This window comes from Frankliniella occidentalis, unplaced genomic scaffold (genome assembly GCF_000697945.3).
Source record: "Frankliniella occidentalis isolate FOCC.00 unplaced genomic scaffold, Focc_3.1 Scaffold138, whole genome shotgun sequence".
Classification (NCBI taxonomy): domain Eukaryota; kingdom Metazoa; phylum Arthropoda; class Insecta; order Thysanoptera; family Thripidae; genus Frankliniella; species Frankliniella occidentalis.
The window spans coordinates 166,693-173,000 of record NW_026267265.1 but is presented as its reverse complement, the minus strand read 5'-3'; the positions used below and the strand labels follow the sequence as shown (position 1 = coordinate 173,000).

The window sequence follows — 6,308 nt, the reverse complement described above, 5'->3', positions numbered from 1 at the left end:
AAGAATACTTTTTATTAAATCGAAGGAAATTCACATTAGCTTGGTTTCGATAAAAGGAATTTTTTGAGCTAATTAATGGTCTGCTCTATGGCCAGAGGAATTTTGCTGCTACGGGAAATAAACTTCAAAGGAAAATTTTCCGTTTTCTCGGTGGAATCAATATTGGTTTGAAGAGTCATTCCCATGACTACACAAATTCTCAGTGGGGTTGGGTGAAACTGACGCATTCACACACTCACACATACACACAGAGGCAACGACACTACTTTCACCCCTTCTGACACTCGTCGCCCTGAAGATCGCGGGTGCTTTTTCTCTCTCTCTCTCCCTCTCTCACACAAACCCCTCCCCACCCCAGGCGAGGCGCAACTAGGGCGGCCGTAAATTAGCGCCCGGGTGTCATCGGGGAGAGCATAGCGAGGCGAGGCGGAGCGAGGCGCCCAATTCGAGGCGTCGAGCTGCAAGGAACGCCAATATCCGAAGCCGGCAGGAGCGGGGCCATACTCCATCTCTCTTCCTCCCCCACCCCTGTCCTACCTCTACCCTCAGTCTTTCTGTCTCTGTCCTGCTCATTACTAGTACTGCGTGTTTGTGAGCACCTTTTCTCGTAGACGAAACAACACTGTAAGTACCATTAACTTCACGAAAGGTGGAGAAGCAGTTTACGCCTGCTGGAGCCAACTTTTAGTTGGACTGGCTCATAAGTTTGCATATTTGCCTGTAAGCTGGGATACTTCTCTCAGAGTGGTTTATGAAAACGATCAAGTAAAAGAGCACGCATACGCCATGTGCCCGCGCCTCTTTAAAAATAAAGCGAGTGTGTGTGTCTTCTGTACACGTCTGTGTGTGTGTGTGAGAACGAGAGAGGGAGAGAGAGAGAGAGAGAGAGAGAGAGAGAGAGAGAGAGAAAGAGAGAGAGAGAGACAAAAACAGCATGAAAATAATAACATGATGGCAATAAAACGTCACTGCTGTTTGCGATGCCGGCTTCCCAAATCAAATTAGCTCTCGCGTAGTAAGCAAACGGTGCGTGGCTGCGCCACGGCCATGCTAAAATAAATATATAAATACACTACGGGAAGAGAATACGAGATCATCGACCAAGGAGTGCTTGCACTGTAAAAAATAGTTGTTGAAAAACAGCTCAGTAGTTGCCCAACAGCTCAGTTGTTAAGAACAACAGAAGTTGTTGAAAAACAACTACGTTTGTTGTCAATGCATTGTTGATATTGGACTATTGGGCACCATTTTGTTTTTGCTGACTTTTTTTGTTAAGGTGGATACAGAGTTCACTCAACGCGAGCGTGATTTTCACGCCAGGCGTGATGAAAGTCGGTTCCTGATTGGCTGTGTGAAGCTTACGAAGCGTGAAAAATCACGCTTTGCCTGAAAATCACGCTTGCGTTTCGTTAACTCTGTATCCACAATTACTGTTGCTGGACAACTTTTGCTGTTATTTGACAAACGAAGCTGTTGTAGAACAACACGAGTCAATGAGAAACTCAACAACAAATTTGCTGTTAAGTGACAACAATTTTTTTTACAGTGTGTAAAGTAACCGAGGACACTGAACTCGCAGGGAGGGGCGGAGTTCGACTCACAAGGTACTCAGAGATCTCAAAACAACAACATTAACTTTTTTTTTAACATCTAAATTGTGGAAGAAACTTATCATTGTAATGAAACCAATGAAACACAATGCTGAGAGGGACCTGAACGCGCGTTTCTGGAAATTGCAAGCGAGTCTTTCTAACTTAAATTCCTTTTACTGCTTGCCGAGTGCCAGCGTATCCAGAAACGTTTCGCACACGATGTATTAGTCTAGTGAGCAATGTTGTGAGACGCGAGGCCAATAAAGTTAAGGTAAGTGTTCCGAATTCCCTTAAAGTTCCCTTCAAAAAAACTGTATAAATTTACGATATGTATTATGGTAATTGATGGGGACAATGCCGAGAGTTTACGATCGGGTTCGTGCTGCAGGTACCGTAAATTTCAGCCGGCTTCTTGTTGCTCAACAAAGAATTTCACATTGCTATCTTGTTTTAATAATTTTCCTTTCAACATATCTCATGGAAAAAAATCCCCGTAAAACTTAGAAATATTTTTCACAGAGTCATTGTTGTTTTATAAAATCTAAATGCGAGTCGCGCAGCCGACCTTCCCCAACAGCCGCCCCACCGCGCTCCATCCCGCCGGGCGCGACGCGTCTGGCCCTGACGGCTGGATGGTCTGGCCTACATATAACGTCCAAATGAAAATTCCTCTGCATGCCACCCCCCCCCTAAGCAGCCGCAGGCTCCTCCTCGCATTCTCCTCCCCCTTTTTCACACTCTCCATCTCTGCCTCTCTCGCTCGCTGTCTTTTCAACAATTCCTTATATTCTTATTATAAGAAAATGAGTGGGTCGCGGGGCTGGCAACACCAGGCACGGCCAGTGAAAGGAAAGGTAAAAATCACGGAAAATCGCCTTCTTATTCCGCTACTTAATTGCGTTAGGGAGAGCCTGGGCTGCAGCGGCAGTGTGTTGGCGCCCCTCCAGGGTACAGACCCCGGCGGCCCAAGCGGTCACGCCCCGCCACGCCCCGCCACGCTTTGACCCGGCCGCCGCCAACTTCGCCGCTAAATCTCAAAACCCAAATTGGTTTTGGCCGCTCGGCAGCTAGGCGGGACGGCCAGGTCCTTGAAACCGCAACGTCCAACAATGTGGGCAGCGACGGGCTTTAGAGCCTCCCGGCCGATACGCTCAGCCAATAAAGCTCAGCCGAGGCCAGGGGTCAGCTGAGGTTCAGGCGGCCAAGGACGACTCCCCCGACCTTTCGTGATGCAAATTAGAAGAGAATGGAAGTACTTCCGTATCAGGATATATCCATATCCATGGTGCATGCAAGATAGACTAGATGGTTTGTCACGGTTAAGCCAAACTTAAGGCAGTCAGCATTGTATGTACTAGGCTCGAACAGAAACCAAGAAGAGGGGGGGCGGGGGGGCGGTCAGCCCGCACGGTGATACAATTTTCAGAGTAGTGCAAGTTGGGTATTATTGTATTGGTATTATTGTATCATCTACTAAAATGACTAGGTACAACACATTAAAAATTTAAAGCTGAACGCTTAACTGTGATGTAAGCCTTTGATACCTTTTGACCGAACAAATATATAATTCTCAGCCAGTGTACGTCTGGCGCCAGGGAGGCACGCCATCACGGAGACCAGCGCTGCGAGAACAAAACACGCCGACAAACTTCAAACCACAGAACAAGGGGATAATTTTGCCAAGTACCGAGACGCAAATGCTTTGTAGTTGACGAGAAAGAAATGCACTGTATGTCTCTCTCTCTGTAACGCAATGTTGAGCGCCGCATGCCGCCTCGTATCCGCTCCTCTCATTTGGCTGATTCATGGCGAGGAATTTGGAGCGGTCTAGCAAGGCCGTTGTGGTGAGGGGAGCGGGGCCGCTCACTGCGTGAGGGCCCGCGGGCCAAGGGGGTCGGTGCGGGCGGAGGCGGCAGGGGCTACGCCACCAGACCGCCCCCGCTGCAGCCAGCTCCGGAATCCTTTGACGCGCACCACGCTATTTTCTTATATTTTTTTTTATCTTCTCCCCTTTGCTTTTTATTTCGCCTCTTAACTGCCTATATCGCCTCCGCTGGCAATCAGGCGGTCCACGCCGCACCGCACATGCGGGGGGGCTACCGCCGGCGGTAGCGGGCTTCTTTACTAAGGAAAAACAGGCGGAGCCAATGAAAAATCACCTCGGCGAAGCCGCAGCACGCCACTCCGCCACGGAAGATTGATGTGTGAGGCGGGGAGAATCGATTTCCTGTCGAGAGTATGATCACGCCCCGCACCACTGAATCATTTTCCGCCTCAAAAATTACCACTGCTCAGAGCATACATCGCTCCCTTATACGCTGTGAGTTACCTAAAAAAAGGAAATATAAAGATGCCACTTCAACTGCGGGAAAAACAGTTTCTGGGAAAAGATACAGGGAAGAGAATGATACAGCAAGGGAATTCTTTTATCTCCCAAACATGAACAGTACATTCTTGACGCTTGCGCAAATGCTTTCACTTGCGTCGTGCAAAAGGCTCACTGTTATCAGAAAAAAATGAGTTATATTTACAATTCGCTACCACACCTGGCAAACTGAGAAATCCCGGCGCAAAGGAAGGCTCACTGGTCTACAGACAATATACTGTCGTAATACCTGTCGTAAAACGGTTCTACACTTCGTATACCCCAAGCAACAACAATAAATATTGTAAATGAATACATATATTTTTGATAGTGTGCGTCTGAGGTAGGGGAGGGAGGTTCTTAAAACCAAGTGTCGTGTTAGTTATTTAGAAAGCAGGGAGAGAAAAGGGGGGGGGGGAGGGGAGAGACGCGGCAGAAGACTATGTCACTAGTTTCAGCGAAACAATTCCCTCCTCACCGCGGCGTGGCGGGCTCTGCGGCAATAATTCAATATCTCCCACCCTCCCTCCGAAAGGTGCGCGGGGGCGGGGCAGGGCAGCTGAAGTTGTTGGCGCTCCAAAACTCTTTCGGCACGGCCGCGGCAGCGCCAGTAATCAAATTAAAACTACTTTGCCGCGCGTCCTGACGAGCACGGGGATGGGACTACCTGCCCGCCGGCGCCACAGCCCTAAGGGATGAGGGAGAAGGGGGGAGCCTCGGGGGGACCCGCTTGTTTTAATCTGAAGCCCACCATGTAAGCAGCGCTTCAGCCTCGGCTTCAGCCGCCCTCCCGCTCCGCAGCGTAACCCGGGCAGTCCTTAATGGGAAGGGCCGCGGGGGCGCGGGGCGGCTTGAGCCTTGAGCAGCGCCAAGGCGTTTGCCTTGTAAGGATTCGCGGGGCCCCGGCGGGCTGTGAAACTGACAAAAGGGTCGTCGGGGCCGCGTGCCAGAGGGTTTAAAGCGGGAAGGGGAGGGTAGGGGGTGAGGGAAGGGGGTGAGGGCAGGGGGCGCACCACCCCCATCATAAAACTCAATATATTGCATTTCGACCCCGGGGGATGCCTACCCGAAGGGGTGCATTCGTCACATCACACTATGAGGGACCTCCTCCGGCAACTTGGATCTGCCCCCGGCGCGGGTGGGCGCCGGCCGGCCACTCGGCGCGCTCACCCCCAGGTATTTTATCGGAGCAGCCATTAATTATTGAGAGAGAGAGAGAGAGAGAGAGAGAGAGAGAGAGAGAGAGAGAGAGAGAAGGGGGGAGGACAGAGGTGGGGGACGGAACTTGGCAGGTGAATGGAGAGAGCCAAATGGCCCATTAGGTTGCCCCCTGCCCAGCGGCGGCGCCTTGCGACTCTCGCTGCCGCTGCTGCCGCTGCTGCCGCCACTCCTGCCACCGCCGCCGGGGCTTCTTCCTGTTCTGTCGCAGGCTTTGCGACACTCGCGTTAGCAGCGACGCCCGGCTCCGCTCTAAGGACGCAGCTGCCGCGCCCAACCGTAAAACATTTGTTTTGTCATTACTCGTCCCATCAGGCGCTCGCTCGTCCTCATCGTCCTCTACAGTCTGGGGAACACTCTCATTTGTGGGGGCAACAATATTTCTGTATGGATGAGTTGTTTTCTTCTGTTTGTATTTTTTTTCCAGGCTGTGCTGCAGTGGGTCAGTTTTTCCCCCTTTCGCCCCACAGCCACCCCATACCCTCTTCTCTAAAGCCAGATTAAGGATTTCATTTCGCGGACGGACGCGAAAAAAAGGAAGCGAGGAGTGGGTTGGGAAGGAAAGCGGGGGAAAAGAGAGAGGGCCAAAAGGGGGAGGTGGGAGTGGCAGTCGATCTGACGAGGAGGTATTGACAAGCCATCGCAAATCTCCTTCGTTAAACCGGTGGAGCCTCGGGCGGAGCGACCTTGGTTTTGCAGCGCGTCCCGCAGAGAAGCAGCCGCACCACCCGGCGCGGGAAGCGGGCAGACTCAGCCTGCGTAGAGTCAAATCTTTAATTTTTGGAAAATTTTGGGAAATTTCTAATTATTTTACGAGTCCTTCTGGTTTTTGTTTTAAGAGTCGTTTCTGGTCTCCGCTTGGTTCTATCTTTCCGTATCGAGAGTAAAGCACCTGCTTAAAGTTACTTATAATTCCGTTATGTTTAGTCAGAGGGTTTTTCAGGTATCATCTTATAAAAAATTATACTACGCCGAACCGACACCGACATGTATAGTCGAAATACACACGGCAAACGGCAACATTGGCATTTTTATTTGATTTTTCACGTTATTTGCAAACTGTTAGTCGTTTATTTCATCTCCCGAGACTAGCCCCGACTGGAGCGTTACACTCATGCTGCACACAGAGAGCC

At 50.5% G+C, this 6,308-nt stretch overlaps 1 protein-coding gene across 1 annotated transcript in view; it reads right to left on the bottom strand.

Moving 5' to 3' along the window:
- The window catches only part of LOC113208101 (octopamine receptor beta-2R-like), a 152,445-nt gene that overhangs the window by 18,475 nt on the left and 127,662 nt on the right, over nucleotides 1-6,308 (bottom strand). The window lies entirely within an intron of this gene.